Source organism: Chlorocebus sabaeus, chromosome 5 (assembly GCF_047675955.1).
Source record: "Chlorocebus sabaeus isolate Y175 chromosome 5, mChlSab1.0.hap1, whole genome shotgun sequence".
In the NCBI taxonomy this organism is placed as follows: Eukaryota; Metazoa; Chordata; class Mammalia; order Primates; family Cercopithecidae; genus Chlorocebus; species Chlorocebus sabaeus.
The window spans coordinates 20,938,839-20,949,951 of NC_132908.1; positions in this window are offsets into that span (position 1 = coordinate 20,938,839).

Genomic DNA, 11,113 nt, shown 5'->3' on the forward strand with positions numbered 1-11,113 from the left:
TGACAAAGGGAGGGAAAAGCCTTTCTACTCTTGTGGCGTTATTCTCTTCTCTCTCCTCTTTCTACTTTTCCCACCCTCTTCCTAGAATTCGGGAGGGTGACACAATTAGTTCCAAATGGAGTTGGGTATTGACCCAATAATATGATAAATTGAATAAAATAATCGGCTTTTTTTTTTCCTCTCACATGCCCAGACAGAAGTAGTCCAGACCTGGGAGACTGCACTCACCTCCCCAACATGTGGCTTCCATTTCTGGGTCCTGGGCAGCTGCTCCAGGCATTGCCATTTCCCCCCAACAGCATGAATAGGGAAAGAGAGGGAGAGAAAGGTGCCCAGCTTCTTTTTAAAGATGTGATCTGGAAGTTGGACATATTAAGTCCTCTCACATCTTCCTGGCCAGAATGTAGTTACATGACCATACCTATCCACAGCAAGGCTGGGAAATGTGGCCTCTAGCAGGGTAGAAAAGAAGGGATTATGGAGGAAAACCAGCAGTGTCTTCTGCAGTGGACAAGATCTTCAGCAAAACGTGTGTATATATATAATATATACATATACACACACATATATGTTATATATAATCATATATAAAACATTTATTCATATATAAATTATGTATTTTATATATAACTAGTTTAGTTATATATATTTATGTTTTTATATGTTATATTTTATATGTACATATATATAATTAAACCAAAGAAACAAATTTATCTCTCAATGCCTCTGATATGGTTTGGCTGTGTCCCCACCCAAATCTTACCTTGAATTGTAATAATCCCCATGTGTGAAAGGTGGGGTCAGATAGAGATAACTGAATCATGGGGGTGGTTTCCCCCATACTGTTCTTGTGATAGTAAATAAGTCTCATGAGATTTGATGGTTTTATAAATGGGAATTCCCCTGCACATGCTCTCTTGCCTGCCACCATGTAAGACATGCCTTTGCTCCTCCTTCACCTTCCACCATGATTGTGAGGCCTCCCCAGCCATGTGGAATTGTGAGTCCATTAAAACTCTTTTCTTTATAAATTACCCAGTCTCAGGTATGTCTTTATTAGTAGTGTGAGAACAGACTCATACAGCCTCTTAACACTTGCCTAAATGTCCGCAGAACTTCCTATTTCTTGGGCTACAGCAGGAAAGCTGACGCCCTATCCAGCCCCAAAGCACAGTGAATGCTCTCCCCAAGTTTTCTCAAACCCCTGCCATTTTGAACCACTCTTGCCATTCCTACCACAGCTTCATCCACGTCCCACGCAAAATCACATCACAGCCCTTATACCAAAGGTGCACACATCCCTCCTGTCAGGCCCACACACCTCCTGCAGATTCTCCTCACTCATTCATTACCTCTTCCCTTGTGTAACAGAAAAAAAATGTATTCCAGAATTAAATATTGCAATAATCAGAGTACCTTAAACCAGAGGTTCTCAACCCCCTCTGAACATCAGAACCACTTGGGGAACCATAAAAATATACTACTATCCAGACCTCATCTTAGTCAGATCAGAACCTCTAGGTAAGTGTTCTAGACTTCAGCAATTTTTAAAAACTCCTCAGGGATCCTAATGTGCAAGAGGGAAGATATCCAGTGCATTAACATTCAGAAATAATACTACATTTCCACAAAGGGCAGAAAAGGTTTGTTCCTTTCTACTGCCTAAGAAGAGGGTGCCTTGCCTGGCCTGGCTTGTATGGAGGTGGTTCATCTCATAAACCTAACATCACTCTTACGCTGATCCTTGCTAGGGAAGGGAGGCAGGAGGCATCTCTTCTTCAACAGGTCAACAAGACAGAAGAGGATGTCGATTTTTCCCAAAGCCATCTGGCAAGTCAACAAGCTCCTAACTCACACTCCAAAACTCTAGCCACACGACGTTTTCCACATAGCCTAAGGCTAGGTCTCCGAGTCCCACAGCCCTTCCTCATCCACTCACCTTGGATGAAGATTAGGGAAATAATAACCACGAATGCAACTAATACCAAGCACCAAACATTTTTCTACACACTTTACACATATGAGGCTGAGGCACAAAGATGTGAAACAATTTGCCCAAGGTCACACAGTTGAGAAGTGGTGATGCTGGGATTTGAACCCAGGCAGTCTGGCTCCAGAATCCACAGTCTTTATCACTATACCAGACCCTTCCTGCTGCAGGAAGAAGGTGACTATTTCCACTGCTGTGACCATGTCAGAAAGAAGCCAGTATTGGATTCAGACTAAACCAAAATTTGTTGAGCATCTACACGTGCTGGGAAACTTCCAATCAATCTACCTCTCAAGAAGGTTCTTTGTTTGTTTGTTTGTTTTTTGAGATGGGAGTTTTGCTCTTGTTGCCCAGGCTGGAGTACAATGGCATGATCTTGGGTCGCTCACTGCAACCTCCACCTCCCGGGTTCAAGCGATTCTCCTGCCTCAGCCTCCCGAGTAGCTGGGACTACAGGCATGTGCCACCACGCCTGGCTAATTTTGTATTTTTAGCAGAGATGGGGTTTCACCATGTTGGCCAGGCTGGTCTTGAACTCCTGACCTCAGGTGATCCAACTGCCTCGGCCTCCGAAAGTGCTGGGATTACAGGCATGAGCCACTGCACCCGGCTGGCATCTCAAGAAGGTTCTGAAGCAACAGATGCTCAAGTCATCCCAGCTTCTTATCCACCTATCCTCCAGGTAGTTCTACACATCAGCCTCTCTAGAACGTCTCTGCCCTTGCCTACTTTCTGAGAATCCTTGGGGCTAGCAAGGCTGCCTTCTTTCTCCTCTTCTGTGTCCAAGATGGCTCAGCAAAGACTGGTCACCCAACTCTGACCACAGTGACTTCTGCCCTCACTGGGTCGGGAGGCCAAGCAAACTCCTGAAACATGGCCTGAGCTACTGCCCAGAAACAGGTTCTCCACCTTCAGCCTAAAGGAAAGGTCTGGGTGCTCCATCAGCCCCAACATGCAGGCTCAAGAGAAGGCATTCAGGGAACATGAGAGTGGCTGTTAAGTAGAAAGGACCATGCATGTTACCCTTTTGTTATTCCCTTTCTGCACTGTCACTCTGACAAGCTCGGCCTGACACAGGGGCATTAATTTTTCATGCCATCCTGCTGCAGACACACAGATTTGTTCGGAGTGATGATAAATGAAATGCAAATGTGGCTGGAAGCCCCGTGCTGAGATGCTGAAGCTACAGGTCACATCATGCTCCCACCTCATCCCCTGTCCCTGCGACACCTTCAGCCGCTGCTTTACATCTGCTCCCGTGGCTCCGCGAAGCAAAAGGTGGCTTCCTGGCAAAGCAAATACAATATTCTCAGCTGGAAGCAGGAAAGTTGATGAAGAAAAATTCACTCCTCCAATATGGCTTCTGATCTCCTGTTTATCTTCATTTGAACCATCCTGGGTAGATGTGTTTTCATTGCCAGCCACTTTCATTCTTTTTCTGGAAGCAGGCAGGGCATATATTATAAAATAAATAAATGATTAAGAAACATCTAATTATTGTGATTAGTTTCTTACTTGAAGGTACTTCCAAGCTGCTTCTTATTAAAGTCATTCATCAAGGAGCCACCGTGCCCTTTCCAGAGGCGCCACTCCCGGGACCAGTGCAGGACTTGCTGCCTCACGTAATGTGCACACTGCTTAATAAACATGGAGAATATTGATGGCTGCAAATTCCTCCCTCAGCCTAAATTCAAGCATGATGGATTGATGTTTCCTAAACATGGCGAATATTTCTCCAGCCATTCATCAGCCCTACCACAAATACAGGTGTCAGCCTGAGCAGACGTCAGACTCTAACTGCCTCCTCCAGAGCATACGTAGAGAGGAAAGCCCACATTTCCCACACAGGGACATCAATTTTTCATGCACTGCAGTCCCTTGACTTATTAAATATTTATAACAATGTCATTATTTACCAAACAAGCTACCAGGCTGCGTCTGAGGTCCCCGGTGCAAGAGTCCTGAGTGTACAGAGACCTCCCTTCAGCTCCCCTGTTCCTCCAGGGAAACCTTTTTAGTAGAGAGGGTTGGGTCTAGCAAGCAGGTTCCTTCTAAGGATTTTTCAAGGCTTTGGCACAGGCAGCTTCTAGGCCAGAGGTGCGGCACTCTGCTGGAGGCTGAAGTGCCATGAAGCTAAGGGGGTCCTTGAGCCAGGAACTCTACCAGGGACCCACCTCTATCACTCAGGGTTGTCACACTGACCTCACCACTCCTCTGATCCACTCTCCAAGTCATTCTCCTCTCTGGATTCCACATTCAAGAGCCCTGATGCTTGCAGGGAATGGCAGATTAGAAGCCTCTAGGTAGATTAGAAGCCTCTGACAACCTCATTCACTCCACAAAGATCTACTGAGTGTTGGCAGGTGCAAGGCACTGCCTTGGGGGCTGGGAGTGACACAATGGGGCAGAGCCAGTAGACTGTGTCCCCATCACTCATTCTGTAATGTCTTCTGGGCCAAAGCCTGTCCTCCACCCCCAGCACTGGCTAGAAATGCCAGATAGTTTGCTTTCCTTGCAACTTGGTCATGAGCAGGTGATCTGAGAGAAGATTTTCAGGGAGCAGAGTTGGTTCTGGGGAATATTTTCCTTTCTGGACCTAGGTAGAGAAAGGTCCCATCTTCTTCAGCTGGATGTTGTCATGTTAACAGAATCATGGCAGCCACTGAAGGCCAAATGTGAGAACAAAAGGCCAACATGCTGAGAACAGCAGCAGGAAGGATAAGAGCCTGGGTCCTCGGTGACACTGCTGAGGCACGGAGCCAGCCCCTGCACCTGCCCTGCCTCTGGACTCCTCATTAAGTGAGGCCTTTAAAATGTCTTTCTCTCACCATTAGAATCCCACAGTCATATAAATTGCTGCAGGCAAGGTCCACTGATGGATGCTAAAATTAGCAGGTCAATGTTTGGGGAGAAACAGGATATTTGTGTGGTCTAAACATAGTATCTCTGTCAAGATATATATTAATGATGGGAAAAACAGTACCTTTACAGTGGGAAACCCACCTGAACCAAGTGATCAAGGTTAATATTATCAGTAATAAGACATATTGATGCCTTGCTGCCTCCTTTGAAGCACGGAGAAGGGCACATTGCTTTCATGATATTCTCCCCCCAAAATGCAAAACTTCAATCTAATCGTGAGAAAACATGAGACAAACCCCAAATTGAGGGACATCCTATATAAGTGGCTAGTGCTCTTCAAAAGTGTCAGGGTTGGCCAGGTACAGCAGTGGCTCATGCCTATAATCCCAGAACTTTGGGAGGCCAAGGTGAACAGATTGCTTGAGCCCAGGAGTTCAAGATCAGCCTGGGCAACATGTGGAGACCCCATCTCTACCGAAAAAAAAGAAATTAGCTGGGTATGGTGGTGCACACCTATGGACCCAGCTAATTAAGGAGGCTGAATTTGAGCCTGGGAGGTCAAGACTGCAGTAAGCTATGACTGCACTACTGTACTCCAACCTGGGCAACAGAGGTAGACCCTGTCTCTAAATAAATAAATAGTCAAGGTCATGAAAAACTGAGCTGTCACAGATTGCGGAAACTGAGGAGACAGGCTAATTAAATGCAATGTGGAATCTGTGATCAACTTCTAGAACAACAACAAAAAAAATAGTGGAAAAACTAGTGAAATCCAGATAAAATCTGTAGTTAATAGTATTGTACCAATGTTAGTTTCTGACTTTGATAATTTTACTACAGTTGTATGAGCTGTTGACATTAGGGGAAGTTGGCTGAAAGGTATATAGGAATTATCTCAACTATCTTTGCAACTCCTTCTATAAGTCTAAAATTATTTTTAAGTTGTAAAAAAACAACCCAAGGAGGCTCTCCTCAATTCTGTTACCAAAAAGTAGACATTGCATCACTTCCTGAATTTGCTGTAGTAAAAGTTACTCAGGGATTACAAAGAAAATGACTATATTGATCTAGAAGAATTCCCCATCTAGTAATTGCATTACAAAATGCAACTGTATATGTTTATTATTAAGTTTTCCTATTTAATATAGTGTAGGGTATTGAAGGAATAAGTGGAAAAAAATAAAAGCTTTGAAATAAAACAGGCCTAGGTTAATATTCAAACCTACCAGTTATTTCCTGTGTGACTTTTAGACAGATTACTTACTCTGTTTGGGACTCAGTATGCAAAAGTATAAAATTAAAATAATAAAGCCTACATTGGTTAGAGATTCCGTTACTTATAGCTGAAAGTATCCAAAATGACCCAAATATCAGAGAAAAGGCAGGTAAACAATTTTTCTCTCATAGTAACTGCATTCCAGTTGGGGAAGACAGATGATAAACCAATGAACTAATAAATACGAATTTCAGAGACTGAGAAATACTATCAAGATAAAAGAGGGTCCTGAGAGAGAGAATGACTGTAGAGTGAAAGGGTAACTGTGGTTATAGTGGTCCAAGGAGGCCTTTCTAAGGGTCCATTTGAGATGAGAAAGAATTTGCTCTGTGACCATCCAGGGGAAGAGCATTCCTGGAAGAGGAAAACCGTCAAGGCCCTGTGTTCAAGACACTAAAAGGTGGGTTCTGTGCCCAAAGTGGAAGAAAAGTGACATAAGATGGTGCTATAATCTGAATGTTGGTGTCTCACTCAAATTCACACATGAAATTGTGTTAAGAGGTGAGCCCCTTAGGAGGTGTTAGGTCATGAGGGCAGAGCCCTCATGAGTGGGATAAGTGCCCTTACAGGGAAGGTTCGAGGGAGCTTGTTTGCCCCTTCCACCATATGAAGACACAGCTGGAAGGTGCCATCTATGAGGAACAGGCCCTCCCCAGACACTGAATCTGCTGGTGGCTTGATCTTGGACTTCCCAGCCTCCAGAACCATGAGCAATACATTTTTATTGTTTACATATTACCCAGTCTAAGGTGTTTTGTTATGGGGGCAGGAACAGACTAAAGATGGAATTGAAGAAGTAGACAAATTTAAGAGGCGGATACAGAAGCCCAGTCTAGGTAGGGATCATGTGACTTGGACTTGGTGTTATCAGTGGAGAGAAAGAGAAGTGAGGCAGATTGAGAACATAATTGTGGAAGTAGGACTGGACAGGGCTTGTGAATGGATTCAATGTAAGGAGGGAGTTGAGGCGAAAAGCAGAGTCAAGGATAGATCCTTAGTTTCTGGACTGAGCAGCTGGACTGGATGTTGATGTCATTTACCAACATAGGAAGGCTGGGGTCTGGGAAGAGAGCAGAGAGTCATGTTTTGGTGTGTATTTTCACACTGTTTTAATACCAACTTACCTCCACGTTTCTGTTCCTTCTGGAAGCTGGTCCCACCCAGCTAACGTCAATTATTATTATTATTAATAATAATTTCTGGACAGGTGAACTAGAAGATAAACTCCACTTGAGAAAGGGATTTTTTTTCCTGTCTGGTGTACTGATGTACCCCATGCCCAGACCAGTGCTTGGCATAGCAGGTGATCCACAAATAATTGTTGAATGATTAAATGAATGCTCATTCTTGTTTAAGATGACCTGAAAGCAGCAGAGTCTTAGAACAACCACAGCTCAACTTTGAGTTCATTCAGTCCCTAGCTGCCGACCAGGCAACAGGGTGAATTCTCTCTGGAGGCAAATATCACTAGCCAGAGCCTACACATTTTTTCCTACACACCGCCTAGCATTAATCAAAAAGCACACCAAGAAGTAGAACAAAAGAAAAACAAAAGACAATAGAAAGAAGTTCACATGTGACTAGATACTAGTGTTATCAGATCCAAGCTTTAAAATAACTAATATGTTTAAGAAAACAGACAATCAAATGAAGAATTTAACCAGAGACCTAGAGTCTCTGAAGATCTAATGCAAATTCTAGAATTGAAAACACTGTAACCAAAATTAAGAATACAATGAGGTGGATTTAATAGCAGATTAGACTTAGCTAAGATGGACAGAACTGGCAAATAAAAACAGATGTCCAGTTAATTCAGAATTTTAGATTAACAACAAATAATTTTTCATATAAGTATGCTCATTCAAAATTTTGGACATGCACTAAAAAATTATTCACAATTTATCTAAAATTCAACTTTAATGAGATGTCCTTTATTTAATCTGGCAAGACTAGACAGAGCTGAAAAGATTCATTCAGTAGAAACTATCCAGGCTGAGGTATGGGGATCAAAAAGAACAGGAAATACAAAAAACAGTGAAAGGAATATTTGAGACATGGTGGAAGTCTAAGATACATGAAATTGGAGTCTTAGGAGAGGGCAAAAAAAATAAAAAATAAAAAGGGTCAGAAGCAATATTTAAAGCAATAACACCTGAGAAATTTCAAGTTTGATTTACGAAGTGAAGGATAAAAACAAAACAAAACACCATCCTAATAAAACTGATGGAAACCACTGAGAAGCATCTTGAAAGCAGTCAGAAAAACAACAACAACAACAAAACATATCTTCAAAGTAACAGCAATAAGACTGATAGCTGACTTATGAACATAAACAGTGAAAGGCAGAAGGCCATGGAATGAAAATGAAAGAAAGTAATTTCCAACCTAGGATTCTGTTCCCAGTGAAAACACCCTTCAAGAAGACCAAATAAAGGCATTTCCAATCAAATAAAACGGAGAGAATGCATCGCTGACACAGGCTTAACAAGAAATAAGGGAGTTCTTCAGGCTGAAGGAGAATGATCTCAGACAGAAGCAATCAAACACTGGACTGAAGGAGTGATGAGCAATGGAAAGTAAATATGTCAGTAAATCTGAGTGAATATTGACTACTCAGCATTACTAATAAAGTTAGGGTAGATAAGCATAGAATTAGAATGCAAGACAAAAATAGCAAAAGGTGGAAATGGGTAAGTGGAATTGTGTCCTACATAAAGGCCTTCAAGGGGTAAACAAATACAAATTTTTCCTAGAATCTTTTTTTGGGGGGGCTGGCGGGGGCGGGGGACAGAGTCTCACTCTGTCACCCAGGCTGGAGTGCAGTAGCATGATCTCAGCTCACTGCAACCTCCGCCTCCTGGGTTCAAGCGATTCTCTTGCCTCAGCCTCCCAAATAGCTGGGATTACAGGTACCCGCCACCACACTCGGCTAATTTTTGTATTTTTAATAGAGACAGGGTTTCACCATGTTGGTCAGGCTGGTCGTGAACTCCTGACCTCAGGTGATCCACCTGCCTCAGCCTCCCAAATTGCTGGGATTATAGCAGTGAGCCACCGTGCCTGGCCTTTTTCTTAGAATCTTATAAATCAAAAATGCATGTTGAAATTACAAGGATAACCACAAAAGAAGAGTAAAAAATCAACAAACTGAGGAGAAAAATTAGAATTAAAAAAATGCTTTGTTCTGTGGGTTAAGAAGAAAAATTTTTTAAATTTAAATAAAAAATGTTTGATATATCTCAAAGAAAAGCTAGTAAGAAGAATAAATATAAAATAAGCAGGACAAATATCCAAGAAACAGTTAATATAGGCACTCCAGTTAAGCCTTGTGATGATCACGTAGACACCGTTATCCACATTTTACAGGTGTGAAGAATTTGAGCTGTAGAGTTGAGTAATCCGCCCAAGATTGTCCAGCTAGCAAGTCATGGTACCAGGATTTGAACCCCACAGCCTGCTCCTGGACCCTGAGCACGGTGCCTTTCCAAGTGTCTCCCTGTTCTCCAGCCACCCAGCACTGCTTTTGGTCAGCCCTTTAGCACACTCTACCTAGACTCCTGCAACCAGCTCCAAACCAGCTCTCTCATGACACATCTTGTCATGGTGACCACGTGAAGGTGCAAACAGGATCTCTTCTCCCCTAAATTAAAATCTCTTCCTGGATTTTCATTTACTACAGGACAAACGGAGCAGTTCATAAGAGGTTCCTCTAGATGGGATCTCCTGCCCCCTTCATCCAACGTTTCCTGCTTTCCTGCCCTACATTCCAGGAAGACTGGACTCAGGGTTTCCAGAGAGTGCAAGCAGCTTCCCCCGCCCACAAAGTGTGAGTTATGGCCCACTGCCCCCTCCTCCGACCCCAGGAGGGTCGGCCCCTCCTCCTCATCCTATTGTTATCTTTATAAAGGGCTCCATTCAGCCAGTGCTTTCTCTGTGCCAGGCACCGTGCTGAGGGCTTTATAGGCATCATTCCCATCTAACTCTCACCACTCTATGATGCAAGTACCAGTATCCTCCATCTTCTGGATAGACTCAGGCAGATTACTAATTCGGCCAGTATGTATTTACTAAGGAACTGCTATCAGCTTGGCACCCTCTTAGATGCTGAGAAAAAGAGCAGTGTATAGAACAGGCAAACCTCCCTGCTCTATGTAAGCTCACCAATCAGCCCACATATGCCCTATGGTAGTTGTGTAAGTGATATGCAGAAAATAAAATAGGGAGGACAGAGAGTGTGTGAAGCAGGTTGCAGTGTTCTAAAAGGGTAGTAAGGGAAGGTCTCAATAAGGTGATATTTGAGTAAAGATGTGGAGGAGATGAGGGAATGAGCCGGGCGGGCATCTCAGAGAAGAGCATTCTAGGGACAATGGCTTGCGGGAAGAGCAGGGAATAAGTGGCAAACTTGCTGAAACGTTATCTATTGGCCAACCTGACCTCCTGACTGGCCAGTAAGCCCCTCCAAGTATGGTCACATCCCCGGCAGCTGGGCACACAGAAGGCATTGCTAAATGAAGGAACCTGGACTCCGATTCTGAGACAGTAAAGGGTCACCTTCCTCATTGCAACTTTTGTGGACTTGGAACCCTGAGACTGGCACCATTCATCCTCAGTCCCCACTGCACAATCCCCACACACTGTCCACTCCACACTCTCAGAGAGGAAAGACATATTACACCCTTCTGTGTCTCTGGAACTGGATCTGCGCACTGTGGGCCTCTCTGGAGTCCTCCTAAACAAAGGGAAGGCGCGGGGGTGGTGTGCTGGATGAAAGATCCCTGAGACCCTACCAGGGGCAGGGAGGCCTGATTCCAACAAGGCACTGCAGTCTCACTTGCACCATCTTCTCATATTTCACAAGAAAAATGGAGCTGTTCGACATCCAAAGAGCAAGTCAAACTGATGTCAAATCCCTGAAAGCTCTAAGAAACGGGTGCAAGGCCACTGGGTTACATGACACAGTGCAAAAATGTACCACCAAGGGAGAG